This window comes from Alligator mississippiensis, chromosome 11, assembly GCF_030867095.1.
Source record: "Alligator mississippiensis isolate rAllMis1 chromosome 11, rAllMis1, whole genome shotgun sequence".
NCBI lineage: Eukaryota > Metazoa > Chordata > Crocodylia > Alligatoridae > Alligator > Alligator mississippiensis.
Genome location: NC_081834.1, coordinates 71150842 through 71175162, shown reverse-complemented (window position 1 = coordinate 71175162; position 24321 = coordinate 71150842). Strand labels below are relative to the sequence as shown.

Here is a 24321-nt window from a genome sequence, read left to right as displayed (position 1 = left end):
TAAGCTTTTGTTGCATTCATGTAGAGAAAAACACATGATAGGTCCTGGAAATAAGTAACAATGCACACAGTACATAGTTTAGACTCAGTCTGTCTGTACATGCATCTCCCGTCTCACACCTGCACCTGTGGCTATGAGATGTTTGGGCTGCAGTAATGTCTACCAAAGGTCACAGCACTAAACTAGCATTTCCCAAGTAATTGGGGATCAACACAGTTTAATGAGCATGGGATGACTGGTTCCCATTATCCCAGCTTGTTTATACCATGGTGCATTACTAAATACTTTGCCATGCATTATGTAAGCATCAATATTCCTTAAATGCAACATTAAACATTCCCTGTATTTAAATTCCATCAGATACTTCAATTGCAGGGAGACTCCTGGGTGTTTTTTGTTTGTTTTTGTTTTTTGTTACTTTTTTTGCTCAGAATAATAAAAAAATCTTTTTAATCTTGTAGGTTCAGCTGAGCGTTCTTCATTGGTGGTTGTAAATTGGATTGGTGACATTGCTGCTGCTGCTTCTAATAGTCCCTGCACAAAAATGACTGTCACCTATTCCCTAAGTCTAAAATGTTCTACTCTGAGTACTCTGTTTTCCCTGCATGTTTCATTGGGCTGGAATCAGCTTCAGTTCTTCCACATTCAACTTCAGTTAGGTTTGGCAAAAGTGAAGTGTGTGTGTGTACATTTGTGCACACCTTAAGTGGGAATTTATTCTCAACAATGGTCATATAATTTCTCCAAATTCTTTAGCATAGCCATTTCTTTTTCAGCTATCTAGGGCTGGAGCTCATTTTCAGTGTGTAGAGATTCTTGCCCTCTGGGGCAAGAATAATTAAGCTACTCTCCTTACTCCTAAAACATTGCTTCTTGACTTAAGGCATTTGTTTCCAAACTCTGGTTGATCAACTTTGGTCTGTACTTTATGCAGGTCCTAGTATTGAACTCCTCATTTGGGCAAAAAGCTCAGCAGAGTCCACAAGTGTCTTTCCCGAGAAGAAAAGATTTCACAATTTCCCCCCTCTCCTTTTCCGGGATCGATTCCATGCTGTTTCTCTTATTTTGGCATCTGAATGTCTGGCCTAGTTAAAAAATCAATGGGAGCTTTGAGTTCAGAGTGGCCAGGAGGATTTCATCCATGATGCCTGCTAGGGTGTCAAACAGGTTTCTTGAGAGCAATGCACTTATTATCCCTGTTGTTTCCAGTATCACCAACCATCCTTATCCTACTCAAAAATCCATACATGCATAATTCAGCTTGGAGACACTGGGAAATAAACACATCCTCTAGTGTATCCCAAAGTGTTTCTTTTTCCTTATCAGCCCCATAATGATAGTGCAGTGATGGCAGCTTAATATGAGCAGCCCCAGTGATGCCATTCACTGCTACGGAGGTGAAGGTTGCACGTTTATTTTGGAAAACAAAGATGCAGTTAATGATAGCACTTGACTTGCCGTTCCCTTCCCTGGATTTTTAGGGAGGCTGCTTTGCTTGGCTTGCAAAATACTGTGTCATTTGTTTTAAAGGTCAAAAGACTCCTGCATTATGATTTTGTAAGCATTAGTAGTGGTGAATGAAATAATTCCAGCATCGTTTTAGCTCATTTAACTCATTGCTTCACGTTCCTGTTAGCACCATTAATTCTATCCTATTGTGTGTCTACAAATCCATCCCTCCTAATCTACTAGTAGAGAGGGATATGAACAAAAAATTGTGATCCAGACCTTTCTAAAAGCCTGCTAAGACTGCTCTTGACTAAATCTGAAGTTTGCTGTTCAGGCCTATCTCTGTAATGTGGGCTCAGCTTGTGTTGTGTGGAGGAGATCACTTTTAGTCCGCACTAAAAACAAGCAAATTTTAGTGTGTGAGGGAAATGCAATGCTTTTCTAAAACATCTTTATTTTGGCTCCTCAGCGGACTCTGAACCTGCAAGTTGAATGCTAAAATTCAAATCAAGCCTTTCAGTCTCTTGCAGGTTTTCTTACTTTTGCCTCTAATTAAAGAACCACAAAGTTTGGAGTTGGATTTTCAAGTTCCCCAAAGCCCAAATATGTTTGCATCTGGTATTTCAGTTCATCCCTACCTCTGCATCTATAATAGTTTCCCCACCCCCCCTCATTCTCTGTATCTTGGGGGGTTTCTATTCTGGAATATCACTTTAATAACTGAGCACCTTTTGCAGAAAGGCACTTTTGTATTTTGGAGATCAGCAACCTATTAAGGTTTATGCCAGGGAATGTTGCACTTCAGCCACCTCGACCTGTCCTGTCTGCCATAACTTAAAAACTCATGGCTTTTCTTAAAAAGGATGCATTTATTAACATGTTGCAAACGGTGATGAAAACGGGCCCGAATTTGTATTTTATTTGCCTTTTTTTTTTTTAAAAAAAAAGGCATCATACTTTGTCTAGAACTATTTGCAGCAGGCAGAGACATCTAGTTGTAGAATAATATACTACTATCAAACATCCTATACAAGCAGGTGAGTTTGAGGGTCCTTCACTTGGCTGCTAATGCTGTGATCTCCTCTCCTCATCCTAGTAAATATAACACGTGTAAAAAGAGGATCTTATCCTCTAACTGCTTACAGTTCGGGTCATTGACTTCCATAAATGAATGTTTATATGAAATGCTTAAAAAAGATTATTTTAAATTCCAACATTCCCCAGTTCTTGTTTTGCAATCTCCTCCAGTCGTCCAGCTTACTGCAAATTTAACCTCAAATGAATGGATAGAGTAGGCTTTTTTAAAGTGCGATAAGAAATTACTTTTAATGCAAATGGGGCCCTTTTATACAAAAATGAGTTGATCCCAAAGCAAAATTATTATTCAAGTCTGCCAAGGCACACAAGTGCAGCTTTGCCAGAACAAATATAGTATGCCTCACTATCCCAGGGTTACTTGCAAGTATTTCCATGTGTGTACACCAGCTCAAAGGTTTCCAAAGTCATGCTCCTTTGCTGCACACATGCATGTACATCCATGTTATATAAAAATAGGACTTGTTTATGGAGAGGTTTTAGTAGTGCAGATATCACAAGGGGTATTTAAACCCAAAAGCTTGCTAGGAAGAAGTTTTCCAACTGTTTGAGTTGATCTAATAAAAGATATCAGAGTTAACTAAAGAACCTTGTTGCCTGTGTCCTTAGACCAACATGACTATGACCAACACCTCTGAGAGAACTTGTGGTCTGCTTCACAGATGGAGGAAAAAGCACTAGTAATTCATTTTAAAGGTGAACACAAGAAGCTCTATTCACAGTTGTTTTACATTGTGCTTTTAATCTTCTTGTGGGCTGAGAGAGGCAGGACCCTCAGTGCTCAATGAGGCTTCCCTCTGATGCCTTCTCCCTGCAAACTTCTGGGTGACGAACAGACATGACTTGAAAATACAGTAGCCTGATGCAGATTTATGAATAATGTCACCTGGGCTGTGTTTTACTTTAGCCACTGCCGTGTTTCAGAGAGAGAGTCAGGGAAGCTTATGATGGAAAATGTATTTGGCAGATTTGCCCTAGAGAGGGTTTATTCCCATTTGCTATCACCTGAAGGCTGGCTTGTGTCCACGTGTGTTTGGATTTACTGTATTTACACAAATATGGAATGACCTCCCAATACTTAGTCTATATGTGGAAAATGTACAAATTTGTTATAATTTTCCAAGTAGAGACTCTAATTATTGAAGGTTTGCTTTGAATTTGTCCCCCTCCCACTGCTACAGCAGGAAAAATAAATCTGTAGGGTTAGGTAGCTCTCTTGCCCTCTGCCTCCCCCCTCCCCCCCCCCCCCGCCCCTCCAACTTCTTCCCCCTGCATCCTCTTACCCGCTCCTTACTGTCAGACCCTGCTCTCCCTGACCATGTGAACAGCAAATTTGAAAAACTGATCTTGATATCAGTATAGACTTAATTCATCCAGAATTGGTGCATTTTATCTTTTTTTTTTTTTTTAAACTGCTGCAAGTTTTAGCACAGATACTCCATAAACACACTTTAAGCAGCACTTTTGTACCTACTTATATAGAGCCCAAGCTATGCCTGATAGTAGTCCAAAGCCAAAAGGCTCATGATTTGCCATATAGCTCATTGGGCTGGGCCACACAGAGCCAACAGCATTTCAAGCCATGGTGACCCCACTGCTCAGCACTGCTTGTTGTGTGTGTACTCCAGATGCCCCCCTACACAAAGGAGCCATCTGCTAATTAGCCCCTAATCCTGATTGTAATTAAGTATTCATGAGTCCTGGGATCCTCCAAAAATGTATAGGCAGATGAGGCGCAGGGGACAACCAGGTCCAGTTCCACCTTTTGGAGGATGGGGCCACACTAATCATATGCAGCAGGCTGAGAAGGAGCAATGGAGAGGTTCTGGGTGAAGTGTTTGGGCGTAGAATAGCTTCTGAATATGTTGAGAGAAAATGCTTTCAGAGTCCTGTTCCGTGTGAGATCCAAGGGCAGAATTACCTAGGCAGTGTTTTGTGGATGATACGGGATTTGTACCTGACCTTGGGATTTCCCTTTGAGTATAGATGCATTTCATCCTATATCCACGTACATCAGGTTAGTGGTAGGTCTTGGCTTGTTTTGGCTGTTAGTAATTGTGATCCATTATTCTGGTATTTAGTTCAGTCCAGTAAATCCTAATGGTATGGCTTTTCCTTTCTAATTGAATGGCTTTTCACAATAGTGGCATAAAGGTCTTGGCTATCACCAACGCTTGTATTTGTATGCAGCTGTGGATATTTCACATAGGAAGTTGCTCGTCTCTGCTAAGGGTCAGTTTATGGATTAATTTGAGGGCTTAAATGGTGCCTTGTTCTTTTCTGGCCTCTTGCATAGGGATGAATTTCAAAAGCAAAAGGAAATTACAAAATTTCTTTAAATTACAAAAAAAACCCTCTTCCAAACCTTAAAATAAGGCACTTAGGACTCTCCTATCTAACACAGATTAACCCCATCCTCTGAAAAAGTCTACTTTTCTTTTGGTCTTCAGAATACATCAAGCTATTCTGTAAAAACTATTTGGGCAGCAGGGACTGAGATTGAGCCCATTGCTACTGTACATAAATACATAACTTCTTTCTCTCTGATTTGGAATATAAATTGGAAATTGGACAGGTGGTATCGTATTGTCTTTTTAATATTGGAGCCAGAAAGATGTGTATATAACCTTCTCCCTATACTAATTCTGTCTTCTCCTAGGCTAGACCACTTCTCCATCTTGACAGTGGAGTGTACACAAGACCTGGGTGTTTTCATTTTGAACTGACAAAACAAGTTGTTTTTGCAGAATGGCTTATGCTGGTCAGCATTTAGAAATGTGAATGCTTTGTCATTGTCCGAGTATAGAAGTGTCCCATAATAAGCTGACAGCATGGTTACAGTTTCTTTGGGATAACTGGTATAGCATGCACAGTCCTTTGGATACCAGCCTTCTTTATCTTTGGGAGTGTTTCTTTGTTTCTGTTGTTAACAAATCAATCGCATTCCTTGGTATGGATGGTGTGGGCAATTTTGCAAGGATAGCAATGCTGTTGTCTCTAATGCTGAAGTGCTGTTTGCTGCTGTCTCTCCACACTGACTCATCTCATTTACCAGGGATACAAATAAGAAGCTTGGTAACAGTTTAACCATTTTATAATGCTGAGGTGTAACCAAACAGTGGCACAGTACTTGAGGTCTGCTGGATACACGGGGGAAGATCATTCTAAGGAGAAAAATGCTTTGTTTCATCATTGAGGCAAAGGACTTCTATGGCACAGACAGAAGTGACCACTTTCACCTGATCTGGCCCCAAAAAAATTTCGACAGCCATAACCAAACACAAGTGCATGACTGCAGCGAGCTTTAAAAGGGACTGATTCTGTGACAATCTGAACCCTCATTATGTGAGGGTTCAGATGAAGGTGCTCCAAAGTGGAGCACATTCATTAACTTCTGTCTGTGCACACTGGGAGCAGGGCTCAGCTGACACAGCCCAGCCCAAGCCTCGGTGCTGTTTTCAGAATGGAAGTCAGGTGAGGGAGCTCATTCTGGGGGTTTTCCAGTTGGTGCTGGAGGGTGGGGGCTGGATTGGAGCCCCTCCCCCCATTCTAGAATGGCTTGCAAAACCCAAGAACAGACCTCCCTCCCCTGCCTTCTCCTCTGATTTTGAGACAGAGAGGGATCTGGGGGTGTTGTGGGGGTTGGGGGAGCCAGAGCTAGGGGAAGAGGCTGCAGAGATGCAGCCTCTCTTCCTGTATCTTGAAACTCAATTTGCACACCCTCCTGACCCAACAGGAGGGTGGGTTAATGTCTTGCACCACGAGGATCAGTCTAACTCATGGCACTTGCTGTGAAGTGCCATGAGTTAGACCTGAGAGCTGCCTTTCTCTCTCTACCTCTATAGTTCAGCTGGGCACTCTTTGCATGGATGAACCTGTCCTTGGAAAGCTGTGATTTGTACTGGTATATAGTAAAACCCTCACCCCCCTCTGAGTAAAACAAGGTCTATGGGTAAAGTACAGCACCACCGGATTAACTAAAAGTACTAACAATTGGAGCCTAAATGGTTCATGGGTATACTGCTGGCATCCCCCCTACTGTCAGTTTTACCCTGGAAAATCCTAAATCACATATGCCTGAAGTGAGATATCTCTGGAAGCTGAACCTCTTTAATAGAAATAACTTTGATAGCTCCAATCGGAAATATCTGAATGGCTCTCTGTACCTCAGTCTACTGATTTCTATTAAATCAGTATTGAGTAAATCAACTGAGTTTTGTGGGAAGTATTTGTTCATTCCTAAAGGGGAAGCTGTGGTAGACCCTTGTATTCAATGCAGTAGAAGAAATGCAGAAGCCCGGTATACTGTTGGAAATCTGCACAAGCCACGAAGAGAATGTGACATTGATGTCAGTTGTTTTGAGTCACTGTTCATTTGTCGTGCACAAACAGAACATATCTTCCATTGCTCCATTTCATCCTGTCTAGCAGTAGAAGTTGAATATAAAGTCTCATCTTTGGCATCAAAATTCAGGCTATGTTACAAATAGCACACTTTTCTAACTGTCCTGCGGCTCCTTTCTCATCTGTGTCTGTTAAGAGCTGGCAGAGGAAGCCTTTTGGAGGGCACAACATCTTTTTTGGGTCCAATAAAACTGGCAGGTATTCTCTACATTCTTAAGCGCTGCCTATTAGAATTTTTTTTCTATTGGCTGTTTGCATACGAGCAGTGACCCAGAATATGATCGTGCTTTGGGTAACTAAATGGGAGGGAGGCAAAATGACCACACAGACACTTTTCCTGGCCTGGGATTGATTGGTCACCAGTCTTCTCTAACTACTATCAGTCAGAGTTACCCCAAGGGAATTGTTCTGTTAGATAAGTGCTCCCCTCTCCCTGTAGCATCCTTCCCACAAAGTACCCAAGGAAGATGATATGGAAACCTCAGCTACTACATTTGGAGGATTTTTCAGGCCACTTGGTATCTTTCTGACCAGCACAACAGATCACAGTGGTGACCTAGTACCCAGTCCTTATTCTTATTTATATTACAGTGGCACCTTGAAGGAGGAGGAAGAGAAGGAAGGCCCCATTGCGCTGGATCCCGTCCAACTGTATAGTAATAGAAAGTTCCTTCTCAATGGAGTATACATAAGGGCAAACAAGCCCAGGAGAGGAAAGGTCCTTGAAAGGAAAAGTGACTTGGCCAAAGTCATACAACAATAAATGCAGATCACAAATCCAGATCTTGTGATCCTGCCTACGTTCTGTGCTGCTGTTATGGCTTTCCATTAGAATACCATTATTTTTTAACACAATCTTCCCTTATTTTACAATGAAAGAAAGTGAAGAACTAAAACACATTTAAAAAAAAAAAAAAAAGGTTGGTCATTCTGAATTCCTGTTAATAAAATAAAAACAAAAACAAAACAAACAAATTACAATGATGCATCCTATTTGATGGATGAAAACTTTCGTTGATTTCATCCACATTCTTTGGCGAGGCAAAGAAGACATTTTAGCTTATTTGTTTTTGCTTACAGTTTTGTGGTGCATGTCTACACTAGCATGTCTACACTTTTTTTTTTTTTTTAAATTAGTCTGCCTGTTTCTTAGACTCGTAAGAGGAAAATGTAAAATATGATGCTACGTGTTACAGAAATGTCTGTTCACTGGGAGAGATTCTTCCTAGCCTGCTTCAGTTTTAGTTTAGCGTGTGCCCTGTAGCATGAAGATTTATAGCCTTCCCAAAAAAATGAAGATACAGTTGTTTAATTCTCCCCTTCCTTTCCCTCATTGGAGATATCGGTTCTAGTCTAGGTCCTGCCGCCTTTCTTGACTTTCCTCAGGCAAATCATTTCACCTTTCTGTTCCTTGATTTCCTGTTCTGTTATTATCCTGACCTTAGGTTAAAGCCTTGAGGACCTACAAATCAAATATACAATTTAAGATCTAGACAGTATTGGATTTACAATATTAAGAATTAAAATATGCTTTAACTGTAGATGTTCACGCCATCCATCTAAATGTCCAGTTCTTTGGTAATGCTGAACATCTCTTGCCCCAGTGATGTATTGTGGCTCTATGTTCCATGGTCTAATTGTATACTATGTAAGAATAATTTTTTGTTTGTAATCGGTGAAAGTGAACTGTTACTTTCCAGAAATCTTAGGGATTGAAGGTGACACGGGGTAGAGAGGCAGCTTTGCATTTCAACTGATGGGTGAAATTGTGTGTTTACAGTTAGCATTCGCATTAAAACATCCAATTAGCTTTTGCACTGTTTCCATTAGTAGTGCTAAATGTGAACAGATGTACATGAGAAATTAATGTTTCTGTAAGAAAAAGAAAACTGTAACCAGATATGTCTAAACAGCCCATGTCAGCTATGTCATAAATACCCCCTTGTTATTCTCATTTTGTTGAATGAATATTAATAATACATTTTAAATAATACCTATCATAATATAGCATGAGTGGGGAATAGGAACACCTCTCTAACTAATTAGAGCTGTTGAATGACATTGGGAAAGGATTCTGGGTTGAATCACTGTTCCTTGGACGGGATTGAATTAGCATAGATTTAATGCCAATGATAATTCTACGCAATTGTGAGATCAATAGTTTAATGCATCTGGCAGAGAGACAGAGATTTTCTTTCTCTTACAGCACTGAATAAACCCCTATAATCCTTTTCCTTTAGTGCTCACGTCTATCCAGGCTTCAGTTTAATAAAAGGCCAGAGGATTCAGGATCCTGCTGAGCTTCTGTGGCTCAAACGCAGAGAGAACGAGATGTTATCTCAGGGTGGTTGTGGTTCAGAATCATTAAAAAGATGAATGGGTGGATTGGAAGGCTATGTTTATATTTCCAATTGCTTATATACTGCAGAAGACACCCTTCTTAACAGTAAAGTGTATATGCTTTCTTTAATCCAGTAGCCCAAGAACTAAGAGGACAAAAGAGAACCTGGAGCAATCACTACTTTGGAGTTTTATTTTTACAACATTTTGCATATGTTTGTATTAATTTGTAGTAGAGCTGGACCAAATCTGAAAAATTCCATTCCTTTTTAGCCAGGGCAGGGTAGGAGCAGTTGAAAACTTCCTGAGGGTTGTGCTTTCCAGTCCAGTACAAGTTTTAGTGATCCTACAAACCCCAGGAATTAGGCTACATTTCCCTGAGCACCATCCACAGATACTTTATTTCATATCTACCTACCAATAGGAAAAAGAGGTAGTTAGCTTTGTATTTTTAATTGGTGAGCCTATAAGGTGCTGCCTTGACCTGCCTTCTGCCTAACTATCCACAGGTAGAAACAGAGCACTGCTGGAGTTAGATGGATGGATGTGTGTGTCTGTATACAGAGCTTTCTTTACGGATGCCCCTTAAACCGGCTCATGCAGTTGTGATCTTCTTGGTTTCACTATATTCAATAAACCTATTTGCATGGATTTTCCACAGACCTGGTCTTTAATCTCTGAAGTAGCCATGAACCTGACCTTGAACAGTAACCTCAGCCAGAGAGGATTTCTGCTTGGCCCATTTTCTGCTTTAAATGTGGAATATATCTTGTTTCTGTCTTTACTTATTGCCAGCCAACCGAGGTCTGAATGGATCCCAACTTGTAAATGGGTTTAGAGAGTGTTTTTGGTATCTGTACTAGGTGCTGATCCAGTAAATTGGCATGTAGGGCCAGATCTTCAAAGGATCACAGGTTCCACTTACACACTTAAATAAGCAGTTAGTTTCTTCAAAGACCTGCCAATAGTTGCTGAGCTCTTCTGAAACCATGGCCCTAAATGGTTCATGGGGAGCTGACGGAGGCCAGGCTCTTGTGCTTGCTTGCCTCATTCTGTTTCTGGTACCCAACCTGAGGAAGAGCTGCACAGATGAAGAACACCTCACTGCAGCTGCTTTGTGAATATCAAACGAGAAATGTTTCGTGACTGTTCTCCATGGTTGGCAGACTAATATATCACTATAACCAGAAAGCATTTCCTGTTAAAAGCTTGATTGCAATTGGATTCTGAGTTTCACTACCTGTCTGAAATGATCATAGGGACCTAGGAGATTCCTGATTGATTTGGACTCAAAATTGAGTCCAGCATCCCGACTCTCTACCAGGGTTTCATTGGTAGATATACTCATGATGCTGTAAACAAAGAATAATATGTCTCCCCTTAGTTCTCATACTGGTGTGATGGACTTACCCAACTGAGCTTGTGTGTGTCCTGGGGCTCAAGAATGCTTACTTCCGATTGGTGAAGCCAGTCCACCAATCAGGAATAAGTTGAGGAAAGCGGGCTCCTCCCTTTTCCCAAAGGGAGGGGGAGAGGAGCTCTCAGACCTAATTGCAGACTGCAGTGCGGCAGGTCTGCTGGACTTGAGGGGCAGAGCCCCTGAAGTGTACAAAAGGAGAGCATGTTCAGCATGCAGGGCAGATGCAGCATGGGGCTCAAGAACAGCGGAGCCAAGAAAAGCTGGGGAAAGCTGCCCTAGCGGGTGATAGCCCTGGGCTCCTGAAGACATTACTGGAGGAGTCACCACCAGAGCCTCGACCCTGGGAGCAGGGAGAGCCTGCTGGGGCCCCCCACATGATGCACAGCCCGGTGCATGGGGCCAACCCTGGTTGCTGCAGGAGGCAGCTTGGGTCCCGGGATACTTAGTGCACATAGCAGTGCATGGGGACACCAGACCCCGGGAACTGCACATAGCGGCTCGGGTCTGCTACCCTCGGCATGTGGGTGAGAACCCCAGTGCACCTGGAGGTGCATGGAGGTCACCAGACCCTGGGATTTGCAGGTGGTGGTTCAGGTCTGCTACCCTCAGCATGTGGCCAAGGACTTGGTGCACACAGTGGTTCATGGCACCCTAAGCCATGGGAGTGGTGCCATGCCACTTGGGTTTGCACCCCCTTCCCCAGCATGAGGTCAGGCACACAGAAGGCACCAGTGGGGTGCAGTGGAGGTCTGGCGGTCCAGATTTCAGGACCTGCATGAGATGGCCCAAGCCCCCGCACAAGGCAGGAGGCAAGGCCTGGGCATTGGGACCCGCACGTAGAGGCCTGAGCTGCAGTGGAGGACAGAAGGCAGGGCCCCAAGCGGCCCCAACAAGGCACCCATGGCTCTGGGAATTGCTCCCAGCCTGCTACCCAGATCCATGAGTACTTGAGGAATGGGTTCTTCTCCCCAGGAGGGGAGGCCCTGAAAGGGGAATCTGGCAGGATCAGGGGCCAGGTAGACCCATCTTGGACTGAGGAGGTACTGGGACCCTCCTCCCCCAAAGCAGGTGCCAGAGTTGCCACCCTAGGGGAACAGTCAATAGTCTGTATCACAAGGCGGGGGTGGGAAGATTGCATCTCCCATTTTGTAAATAGTTATATTTTTTTTTATTGCTAGATAGATAGATAGATATGTTATCATTATTTTAATGTGGCCTGTGTTATGTCAGCAGGTTGAGGTTTGATTGTGTTATTGTTCTTGCTTGAACTTATCTGTGGATACCTGTGTTTATTTGCCTAGCTATATTTGCCTGTGGTTATTGTACATATTTAGCTGTGTTTTTATAAATGTGTAAATATTGATATTAGTTGTATATTAATAGCTTTTTTTTTTTTTTTTAAGGATTTTGGTAAACAGTAATAAATGTGTATATAGTTAAGTGCTTTGTCCCAGCCCGGCTCCATAGAGACAGGAGGGAACTTCTCACCAGTGGCAGAGCCCCCACAGCACCCTTGTTTGACCATCCCATCCCTTCCACTTGCAGACAGGGCACACCCCTGGATGTACCCAGGCTACACTGGTTTCTGATACTGGGACTACTTTAAGGCCAGAAGTACAAGGTTTAATCTTTTCCAAATAGGTCATCATTAATTATGGTAACTGTATGTAAATAGACCCTTTCTTAAGATTCGTGCCTCAGTGCTTTTCTGTGGCAGCAAATTCTGTGGATTAATTGCAGATTTTTTTTTTTTCATTAATCAGGAATGATGGATAAAAGTATAGTGTTAGTCTTCTGTAAACTTTAAGAACAGGTGCTTAAGACTGATAGGGCATAAAAGACTGAAGGGGCACTGGTTTCTTTCTTTTCCCCCTTCTTTTTCTGTTTCCTGGCTTAAGTGGAAGATTGGCAGAGAAGGAGAAGGACTTTGACTCAAATGAAACATTTTGACCAGTTTCATTTGATGTTTTATTTTCTATGAGTTTGCTTCCTTTTTTGGTGAAAACAAATTTGACTTGATTTCAAAAATAGTTTTTGCAAACAGGTATTCAGGGGCTTAAAAAATTATCAGAAATATTTTTCTGAGCTTCATTATAATCCTTAGAAAGTCTGCTGCTTCCCAGGGGCCTGCATCCGGGACATTGTGGAGAGGATCCCCAAGCTCCTCAAACCCACAGACCACTATCCCATGCTCCTTATTCATGTGGGCACCAATGACACGGCTCGGAGTGCTCCCAGCCAGGTCATGAGGCGCTGCAGGGATTTGGGAGCGGGGCTTAAGGGTCTGGGGACACAGGTGGTGTTCTCATCAATCCTACCAGTCTCAGGCTATGGGCTGAGAAGGGACAGGAGGATCTATGTGGTCAAACAAAGACTGCGGCGCTGGTGTCGTCAGGAAGGCTTTGCCTTTCATGACCACAGCCCGCTCTTTGGCGAGAGAGGCGGCGAGCTGCTGGGAAGAGATGGTCTCCACCTCTCTCCCCTAGGGAGGAGGCTCTTCTCAGCCAGACTGGCTGACCTGCTCCACCGGGCTTTAAAATAAGCCTGTTGGGGGACGAGGGGACTACTGCCACTGCTGGCCTGCTGAGCAATCCTTGCAAAGCCAGCGGATCACGGCACTCAAGGGAGCCCACCCCAGCCCCAGCCCTGGTAAAATCTGTGGACAAGGAAGGAGCCCCCCAGGGGGCACTTGCCTGCCTGTACACTAATGCCAGGAGCCTGGGGAATAAGCAGGAGGAACTCATTCTCCTGCTCAGTGCAAACAATTACGATGTCACAGGGATCATGGAGACCTGGTGGGACTCCACCCATGACTGGACCACAGGGATAGATGGCTATACCCTGTACAGGAGGGATTGTGTAGAGAAAAGGGGCGGGGGTGTAGCTTTCTATTTTAAGGAAAGCTATGCGTCCCTGCAAGCCGATATTGGAGACCAGGGTGGATGGCTGGAGACCCTCTGGGTTAAAATCCGTGGGGAACACGGCACAGGGGACACAATGGTGGGAGTCTATTACAGACCTCCCACCCAAAGTCCTGAGCTTGACCAGGAGTTTGCCCAGGAACTGGCTGAGGCAGCTTGCTCCAGGACCATGGTTGTCATGGGTGACTTCAATTACCCAGACATCTCATGGGAAGATTGCTCAGCAAAATCTGAGGGGTCGCAGAGCTTCCTCTTGTGCGTGGATGACCTCTACCTGACCTAAGAAGTCTATGGGCCAACGAGAGGCAAAGCGCTGCTCGACCTGGTACTGGCTACTGGGGATGACCTAGTCGGTGACCTAGTGATCGATGGGAATCTGGGTGACAGCGACCACGAGCGGATCACCTTCACCATCCGCCGAAAAGCTGGCAAGTCGGTCAGCAACACGCAAGTCCTTGACTTCAGGAAAGCCGACTTTGACAAGCTCAGGAGGCTTGTCAGTGAGGCCCTAAGGGACTGTGACCACAGGGAGAGGGGAGTTCAAGAAGAGTGGTTGCTCCTCAAGGGAGCGATCCTCAATGCCCAAACTAAGTCTATTCCATCTTGGAGGAAAGGCAGCAAGAGGGCACAACAGCCCCCCTGGCTCTTCAGGGACCTAGCAGACCTCCTGAGGCTAAAAAGGAAGGCCTACAAAGGATGGAGGATGGGAGTCACCTCCAAGGAGGATTATTCTGCACTGGTCCGGTCCTGTAGGGAGCAGACCAGGAAAGCCAAGGCTGCAACTGAACTCCAGCTAGCTTTGAGCATCAAGGACAATAAAAAGTCCTTTTTCAGATATGTGGGGAGCTGGAGGAAAAGCAGGGGCAACGTTGGACCCGTGGTGAACCAGATGGGGCAACTGACAACTGACGCCCAGGTAAAAGCCAACCTATTAAATAGGTACTTTGCGTCGGTCTTTCATCAGCCCCATGGACGCCCATGCCCGCTACAGAGCGGGGAAGTCTGGGTGAGGGTGATCCCCTGCCCTCCATTAATGCTGACTTCATAAAGGAACATCTTGAGAAGCTGGATACCTACAAGTCAGCCGGCCCTGACAATCTTCACCCCAGGGTACTCAAGGAGCTGGTGTGTATCATAGCCCAGCCTCTAGCGCAGATCTTTGAAAACTCTTCGCACTCTGGTGTAGTGCCCGAAGACTGGAAGAAGGCCAATGTGGTGCCTATCTTCAAGAAAGGGAGGAAAGTGGATCCGGCTAACTATAGGCCCATCTGCCTGACTTCTATCCCGGGGAAGATCTTAGAAAAGTTTATTAAGGAGGCCATCCTTAATGGACTGGCCGACGCCAACATCTTAAGGGATAGCCAGCACGGGTTTGTTGCGGGTAGGTCTTGCTTGACCAATCTCATTTCCTTCTACGACCAGGTGACCTATCACCTGGATAAGGGAGATGAGATTGATGTCATATATCTTGACTTCAAAAAAGCCTTCGATCTGGTGTCCCATAATCGCCTCTTGGGGAAACTGGCCAATTTTCTCCTTGGGTCCTCCACGATCCACTGGCTGGAAAATTGGCTCCGGGGTCGGACCCAGAGGGTAGTAATTGATGGAAGTCACTCATCGTGGTGTCCTGTGACCAGTGGGGTCCCCCAGGGCTCTGTCCTTGGACCCATACTGTTCAACATCTTCATTAATGATGTGGACACTGGAGTCAGAAGCAGACTGGCCAAGTTCGCCGATGACACCAAACTTTGGGGCAAAGCATCCACACCAGAAGACAGGCGGATGATCCAGGCTGACCTGGACAGGCTCAGCAAGTGGGCGGATGAGAATCTGATGGTGTTCAACACCGATAAATGCAAGGTTCTCCACCTTGGGGGAAAAAAAAACAAACCTGCAGCATCCTTATAGGCTTGGCAGTGGTATGTTGGCTAGCACTATGGAAGAAAGAGACTTGGGGGTCATCATTGACCACAAGATGAACATGAGCCTGCAATGCGATTCTGTGGCTAGTAAAGCGACCAAAACGCTGGCTTGCATCCATAGATGCTTCTCAAGCAAATCCCGGGACGTCATTCTCCCCCTGTACTCGGCCTTAGTGAGGCCGCAGCTGGAGTACTGCGTCCAGTTTTGGGCTCCACAATTCAAAAAGGATGTGGAGAAGCTTGAGAGAGTCCAGAGAAGAGCCACGCACATGATCAGAGGTCAGGGAAGCAGACCCTACGATGACAGGCTGAGAGCCCTGGTGCTCTTTAGCCTGGAAAAGCGCAGGCTCAGGGGTGATCTGATGGCCACCTACAAGTTTATCAGGGGTGACCAACAGTATCTGGGGGAACGTTTGTTCACCAGAGCACCCCAAGGTATGACGAGGGCGAATGGTCACAAACTACTACAAGATCGTTTCAGGCTGGACATAAGGAAGATGTATTTACTGTCTGAGCCCCCAAGGTCTGGAACAGCCTGCCACCGAAGGTTGTTCAAGTGCCTTCATTGAACACCTTCAAGATGAAACTGGATGCTTATCTTGCTGGGATCCTATGACCCCAGTTGACTTCCTGCCCTTTGGGCGGGGGGCTGGACTCGATGATCTTCCGAGGTCCCTTCCAGCCCTAATGTCTATAAAATCTATGAAATATCTCCATGAGTTCAGATAGAGAAGTGCATAACTGTTAGGCCTGTGCAAAATGGCTATTATTCACTTCGGATTCAGATTTGGCCGATTTGGGGGATAGCGGTTAGTTTCAGTGATTCAGTGATTCAAATCACTGTCCTGAATTGATTCGGCCAGATCAGATTCGGAGAGTCAGCTGCTGCCGAATTGGCCAAATCTCCAAATGGGACAGGCCCCATCCCCCACCCACTCTTCTAGCCCTGACAATGGCTGCTCCACCTGCCCCAGCTCCTGCTTCTTTTTTTTTTTTTTTTAAAGCCCCAGCCTCACTGGCCCCTGCCAAGTGAGGGGAGGGGTGATCCCTGCTGCCCACCTCTGCCCCACATTGCGTGGGAGGGGTGCTCTGCCACCAGCCCCCAGAAGCCCCGAGGCTGCTGCAGCAGCCAGTGAGTGGGGGCTTTTTTTTTTTCTTTTAAAGAGCTTGGAGCTGGGGCTGGATGGGGCAGCCATGGGGCGGGGCTGGGACAGTGGATGGAGACTGGGGGCATTCAGGGGACCTGAGGGAGCAGGCATGGGATGAGGTTTGGCGGGGATCCCCCCACTGGTCCCCTTCCCCCTTCTCTAGGCCCCCCTCATCTAGCCTCCCCTTCCGTGCCCCCTACTTACCTGCACAAAGTCCAGGTCCAGCTCCCTGCAGCAGTAAGCGGGGACTGCCCAAATCTCTGAATCTTTTCCAAATCAATTTGTAGAACTTCAAACTGATTCAAACATTTTTTTGGTCTCCTGTTTCAATTCACATTTGGAGATTTGGCTACCGAATTGGGTTGAATCTCCTCTGAATCAAATCAGCACCCGAAGTTTTGCACAGCCCTAATAACCATTTATCAGACTGATAAGTCATAATAGCATAAAAAGCCATATGTGTGTTTACTTAAGCTCAGTGGAAACTATGCACATGCTTCAATGAGGAGAATAAGTTTTTAATGTAATCTGAGCTTTTATTTATATCAAAGTTGGGACTTCGATATTGTATTTCTGTTCAGCATGTGGACAAATTTAATGGTCTTGGTCTCTTAACATTTAGTCAATTAATTGTGTTCCAGTGTATTGCTCATAAATTGTAGCCTAATGATGCTGCTGACATCTATGAAATAGCAGACAGCAAGTCATAAAAGCATCAGGTTAATTTCAGTTAATTTTAGAACTATTGTTTTATGGTTTTGGTTGGCTGAAATTTTAATTGAGGGTGAATTTAAAATAAAGTTTTGACTGGGATGGTGACTGTGAAGATATGGATATAAATGGGGTGTATTATTTCTCTTCTGTTCATTCCAATGGGCATGTGCTGTGGTGCATACTGGGAATAAACTGTTGCTCCTGAAAGTTTCCATAACCCAGATCTGACACAGATCAGGCACCAAGACATGTAAAGCATAGCAAATGTCTAATTAATGATGGAGGCAAGAATTTTCAAGTGAGTCTAAGCATTTAGTGGCCAGCTGAGCAAAGCTCTTTGGATGCCTAAAAAGAAAACTAGGCACCTACTGGGAACTACAGGGATAGGGACAGATATATTAGACATAAAACAGTTTAAGTGATCAGAAACTGGTTTAAACCTGTAACAGAACAGATGTTCAGTGCACATAAGCCAGTTTGAAAATGGCTGAAACCAGTCTGAGAGAAACCTGGTTGAATGTCGTATCAGACTTAACTGATTTGGCTCGAATCGGTTTATGCAATGTCTGTCCAAGATCTTGTCCTGGTTTAAGTTAAACCAGACTCCCCCAGCATCCCGGTATACTCTCTCAGCTGGGCGGGGCTCTCTGCCTCACAGCAGTGCTGGCCCCTCCCCTCTGCTCCCTGGCTGGAGCTCAGCAGAGACTGCAGGCATCTGCCTGGCTTCCCCCTGCCCCCACCCTCTCCTCCCCACTCCCTGCTAAGCAGGGATTTCCCATTCCCCTCTGCCTTACACAGATGCCTCTCAATCTTAGCTAGCAGACCATATGCTGGCTACAGTCCATGCTGTGGAAGATGAGGTAGACAGCACAGTGCTGCTTAAGGAGTTTTGGAGCTAATCAACAGGTCAGCTGGTAATGTCTCTCCATTAGAAGAGCCTGAACTAATGACAGAGGCTGTTGTTTTTTGATTGGAGTGGGGTGATAAATGTTGATAACAGAGCTAATAAATGCTATGTTATCAAGGGGGCGGGGGGGAACCCCTTCATAATCGGAGCATCCTGCCAGGGACTGGCCATGCCCCGTCTCACCTCATCACTGTGCAAGGAAAGGAAGGGCTGCTCTAATGCCCCCCAGCTTCTAGCCTGAGCCACTGCAGGCAGGTGCCTGCATTTCTAGAATGTCTGTATAGGTATGAGTATTAATGAATATTAATTTAAAGAATAGTACCTAATGTTTTTCATCAGAAAATCGGTATCATTGTAACAGTTGTACAGAAGGGTAAAGCATGAAGAGAGGTGAGATGACTTGCCCAGTGTCACCCAGCAAGTCAGTGGTGGTGCAGATCTTTAATGCCCCCATCCTGTAGCCTAATCCCTGGACTGGGTTGACATTTTAGTAATAACAATATTTCTAAAAGTTGTGGACAGGATTGTGGGTATTTTTTTACAAAGATGTGTTTTATGTTTGAGGTCTTTATTTCCCAATAAAACCTGAAATCTCTCCTCTCATCATGTAAATAATATAACACGGGTTTTTAAAAATAATGACTGAAGAAAAATGGGGTCTTTTCAAACTCAGATTGAAAGCCAATAGGACTTGTTACACTAATTCAGTTGGCAGCTCTTGAAAGCTCACCTTTTGGTGTTTGCCCCAGAAAATTACTCAGCTACTTAGTCTGTTCAGATAGGCCCGGCATGCATGCCCTACAAGTTATCAGACTCGGGGTTATGTCTGCTACATCCTATGGCGTTCTTTATCATCTCAACTATCTGCCTATTAAGTGAAGGGTTTGTTTTGGTTTGGGGTCCCTCCCCAGTATAAAATCTGTATTTTCAGAAGGCTTTGCAGTGGCTTTAAATGCATCTTGATTACTTGTGGTATGTTCTGGGAGAAGATAACAGTAGAAAGCATCTCTAGCAATTAGTGATGGAGTGATGGCCATCCAGTGCTAACATTGAGTAACTTCTGCTGGTAACTATAACATCTTACTGGAGTGATTTTGTCTGTATGTCTGTCTATGTCTGTTTGTATGACTGGTGTGTCCAAGTTTATGAATCTGCTTCATGTGATCGATAAACATGGCATTTTGCCTTATCCCCCTTAATGAGGTCTTACTCTTGATTTGAGCAATTGGCAATTTAAAGTAACAGTAGGAAACTACTGAACAACATTCTACCTTAGGCAAAGGGTCCTGCAAGGCAGAATTTAAACCTTCCTGCATGTTCCCAGCATTGTCAACCCTTGTATGTGTTGTAGAGGTTGTCTTAAGTCTTGGCCGGTGGCCTTTCAGTTATTTGAAAAGTTGCACTGCTACTAAAAATTAAGTTTCTGTCCCTTAAAGAAGAAAGCTTAAAAATAGGTGTAACAATAAATCATAAATCAACCTCCTTCCCCTTCCCATTTCTCCATTCCATAGTGTATGGGTTTTATCTTCAGAGAAGTTTTCGTAAAGACTCGTTCTCCAGGCAATGTTTTAAATTATCATTAACTTGAGACGTTTCTACCTTTTAACCAAACGACAAACTTGGGCTTCAAATTTGTAGGTGGAAATAAAAGTATGAATGTTGAAACAGAGTAAAGCTGCTAGTCGCACAGTACATTGGCTGCATGGGCAGTTCCTGAAGTATTGATAATCTTCAGAGGACCAAATTATATCAATATTATTTACTGTTCATTGAATTAGCTTCTCCTTTCCTGCCTGGGCAATGCAGGATGGGACTTCTTTATAGCTCCCGCTGTATGGTACTTTAAGCCTTTAGTTTAAGCTGCAGGGGCTTGTGCCTTCAGCTCTGGAGGTCCCAGTTCAATCCCGTCATGATGGAGAAAGTTAGTAGTCATGCAAACCCTATAGGTTGAGAGCATTCATAAAGGCACCCAAGCAGGTATCTGCTTGTCCAAACCAAGCAGAACAACCAGAACAGTGAGGTTCAATACACCTCCCAGTTGTGAAAATGTGATGGTGCCTGTTGAGGAATGCTTTGACTTCTAGTCATTTTTATCTCCATTCTTTTGGTTAAATTGTGTTGGTGCTGAAACCCTTATAAATGAGTCCTCACAGAGACCATTCTATCAGAAGCCTAAACAAATTTAGCTCTTTGGTAAATTTAAGGTATTAATTTCAGTAAATCCTCATCTTGGATGGTTTAGGTTTAAGCTGTGTCAACGGATAGGAACATTTTGCAGACTCATTACATTATTACTCTGACATCATGTAATTTATCTTGGGATATCCCTTCTACTTTCCTAAAGCAATGTTACCAGAATAGCAATAAATAGCATGTTAGTTTTTTTTGCACAGGAGACAATGTATTATAGAAGGAAATATTCTACTTATTTGAGGCTTTTGCTGGTTGATCAGGAATGTTTATTTTAATGTGGAGGTTTTTCATAGATTTCATAGAAATTAGGGCTGGAAGGGGCCTTGGAAGATCATTGAGTCCAGCCCTGTGTGCAAGGGGCAGGAAGTCAGCTGGGGTCAAAGGATCCAAGCAAGATAGGTGTCCAAATGTGTATATATATTTTTATATAGTGCCAAGTGTGTGTGTGTGTGTATTTACCACACCTTTTGTCGTGTTAGTGATTACTGAAAGTAATTACTTCATTAGAAACTTCACTGGGTGTCTCGGTGTGTCACATTGTAAAGTCCCAGTTTATTAGAATGTGGTCCATAGGTGTGATGTAGCTCAGCAATTCCTGTTTTTCTATTGAAAGAAACCTTTGTAAACCTAGCAATGTATCTGAAAGTGACTTAATGGGCAGCATTGAAGAAATCAATAGCAGTTCTATACACCAAAGTCTTGTGATAATAAAATACCTATTGTAATACAGTAAAATCTCTGTTATCTGGTACTTTACCAACCGCAATACCTTATTAACCAGAATTTCAGTGCCATGCCCCTGCCATGCTGCTGGAAGTGGCAGGACACACACAGCGATGCACCATGCTGCTTTGCCCCCTGCCGTGCTGCTGAAAGTGGTGGGAACGCACATGGTGCTATGCCACGCCGCTTTGCTCCTGCCATTCCACACTGCGACACATTGCCTCTTCTTGTGCTGCTGAAAGCGGGGGGACATGCACAGAGCCACAATGCTTTGCCCCCTGCTGCACCATGCCACGCCACTTTGCCCCCTGCTCTGCCACTGAAATCAGCGGGATGCACATGGTGCCATGCTGTGGTGGTTTGCCCCCTGCTGTGCCGCACTTTCCCAGGGGGGGTGCCCCCAGAGCGCATGGGGTATGGGGCGTGTGCCCCTGGATCTGGGTGGGGCGGATCGGGGCCAGGGCTGCATGGGGCTCTTCCATAATGTTCTCATGAAAGAGTTCAATGTTAGATCATCAATGATATATGATATTGAGGCTCAAAAGGAACAATTGCTCCAATTCGTCTCTAACTCTGAGACAAATAAAGCTGTTGAATAAGGGTGGTACTCTACATAAGCCTAAATTAGAGAAACTTGATAGTGTTTTATATGAATGGCTTTCATTAAAATGATCAGAGGGTGCCCCTTTCTCTGGTCCAATGCTTGTTGAAAACGCAAAAGATTTCTAGAAGCAAATGGATTTGATTGAACCCTATGCATTTTTGGCTGGATGGCTTATATGTTTTTAAACTTTGTCATGGCATTGGAAGGCTCGATGTGTCTGGTGAAAGAAAATTGGCTGCCCGTGAAGCTGCTGAAAGATATTGTGGCTTTTTTTAACAAATGAGTTGCAAAGCGTGATCTATCCCTTGACCAAATCTACAACACAGATGAAGATGGCCTATGTTTCCTGAATTCTACCTTTGCTGGTGCTGGTGAATCTAGTGCTGCTGGTTTCCAGCAGAATAAAGACTGAATAACTGTGCTTACGTGTCCTAATGCAGGAGGTACACACAAAAGTGAAGCTGTTGGTGGTTGGAAATTGTAATTGTCCTAGAGCTTTTAAGGGTATTACACATTTCCCTATTGTTTACAAAATCCAAAGTAATGCATGGATGGACAAAGGAATATTTTATGACTGGTTTCATCATGTTTTGTACCCTCAGAGAAAGAACAGTTTAGAAAAATAGAAAAACCTCAAGATAGTAAAGCTAGTCTGTTATTAGGCTATTGTCAAGCTCACCCTCCTGTGAAATAAAAAAAAAAAAAATGCCTTAAACTTTGATTATTTTAGTTATAAGGTGACATAACCGCTCTGTATAGAATTGCTGGCTCTGTACAGTAGAACAGATAAGGGCAAGTGTTTGTTCTTTATAACTCCTCTGCAACTGCTTTGCTCACCGTGGCCTTGAAGGTAGCAAAAAAAAAGTATATACAAAGTTAATTTCCAGGTGCAAGGAGGCTTGTAAACTAACCTCACCTCCCCCATTAGTTCCCATCCTGATTACATCAAAGAAATAATGAAGTAATATTATAGCTGCTTTTCATGCTAATTTCACTATATGATCATGTGAGTTGTAAGCAACTGTTAAAAAGTATATAAGCCTTCTGATTTTGCTCGGGGGGGGGGGGGGGGACCCCTTCCAAGTGCTTGGAAAATCCATGTCACTTTGGAACTCCCCCTACAGCTGTAGTTTCTTTTAAATAAAAGTTTCCGCTGACCTGACCCAAAAGTATGCTGCGTGTATTTCCACGACAATTCCTGGTGCCATGACTCGGATCCAGAACACAGGCTGAGGAAGGAGGACCGCAGGCTGCCGCCCCCCCCCCCCCCCGAACCGCCAAACTTGAGAGGTAAGAGACCTAATTCAAAATCTCTATTGGGGTTTCGGAGGAGGACTGCCTGTAGGCTTCCAACTTGGCCGTGGTAACTGGATCTGAACCTTGTTAAAACAGGTCAGTCTGAACCTTACTGCTGGCTAAAATTTTCTGTCTGGTAAAGGATCTCATTTTGTTTCTGATAACGTATGTTTTATTTAGGGAGAAACTGTTTGAGGCACCTTCATCCAACAGCACATCAGGCTTGTAGTTAATTAACTAAGGCGATGTGGGGGAGGAGGTCTGGCTGACTGAATAAATGTGCATGTGTGTGTGTATTTACAAATATGAGCCACTGACCAGGACTGAGACTACGGTTGGGCTCAGCTGCCCCAATTCTGCCTAACAGGGCAGTTTTGAAAGCAAGGGGGCCCAACTGGAACCTCGTGACCCAGTGGACAGGGCGTCTGAGTGATTTTGTCTTTTCCAAACCCCTTGTCCCAGTAGCTTCTGCCAAAAGCAGGAGTGAAAGGATCCCTTTAGTGTTTCCCTCCCCATTTCCATTTTATGAGCCAGTGTCAGGTCAGAAACCTTTTGTCTGGGCAGTGGAAAAACTGCGGGGCAAGGCACTAAGCGGCCCGGACATCCTAAATAAGCCTCTCCTACGTCTCCCTGTGTGACTAAAAATGGGAACAAGTCAGTCTAAACAAGTTCCTGTCCCCTCTAAGGGGACTCCGGCGTACTTTATGTACACACACTATTCTCCCGAGACTTGCAAGTACCTGGATAAGTGGAACTGGTATACTAGGGATGATCCTGTGAAGCATTTTCCACAGGAAGGAACATTTGATCAGGATAAAGTAGTGCACTTGAGAGGGGCGTTAGAGTCCCGTGGATCCAAAATACCACAAAATCAGCGGGATGCATTCTTTTATTGGTATGATAAAATGTCCAAAAGGCGGACAGAATCTCAAACTAGGAGCCTAAAAGACTCTCCAAAAAAAAAAAAAAAAAAATTAAAACAGCAGTTAAAAGCTGTTCAGGAGAAATTGGCTGCTCCCCCAAATTACACGCTGGCCACCACTCCGATGTATCCAGTATTGCCCAGGGCGCCCCCACCACCAGAGCCAGCAGAGGATATCCTTGACCTTTGTTCAAACCCTGCTCTCCTGGGACTCCCACATCAGCAACGACCGGTTCAACATCAGGCTGCAGCCCAGGCTAGTG

At 44.3% G+C, this 24321-nt stretch overlaps 1 long non-coding RNA gene across 3 annotated transcripts in view; it reads left to right on the top strand.

Annotated features, from left to right (window-relative positions):
• The window catches only part of LOC132244230 (uncharacterized), a 76463-nt gene extending 53358 nt beyond the window's left edge, over window positions 1–23105 (top strand). Inside the window, exon 6 of one of the 3 annotated variants that reach the window (XR_009455812.1) lies at window positions 22988–23105. This is a non-coding gene — a long non-coding RNA (uncharacterized LOC132244230). Of the gene's footprint in view, window positions 1–7539; window positions 10078–22987 lie in introns of those variants that run through there. The other 2 variants (XR_009455811.1, XR_009455813.1) reach the window with 2 other exon arrangements.
• The last annotated feature ends 1216 nt before the right edge of the window (window positions 23106–24321 follow it).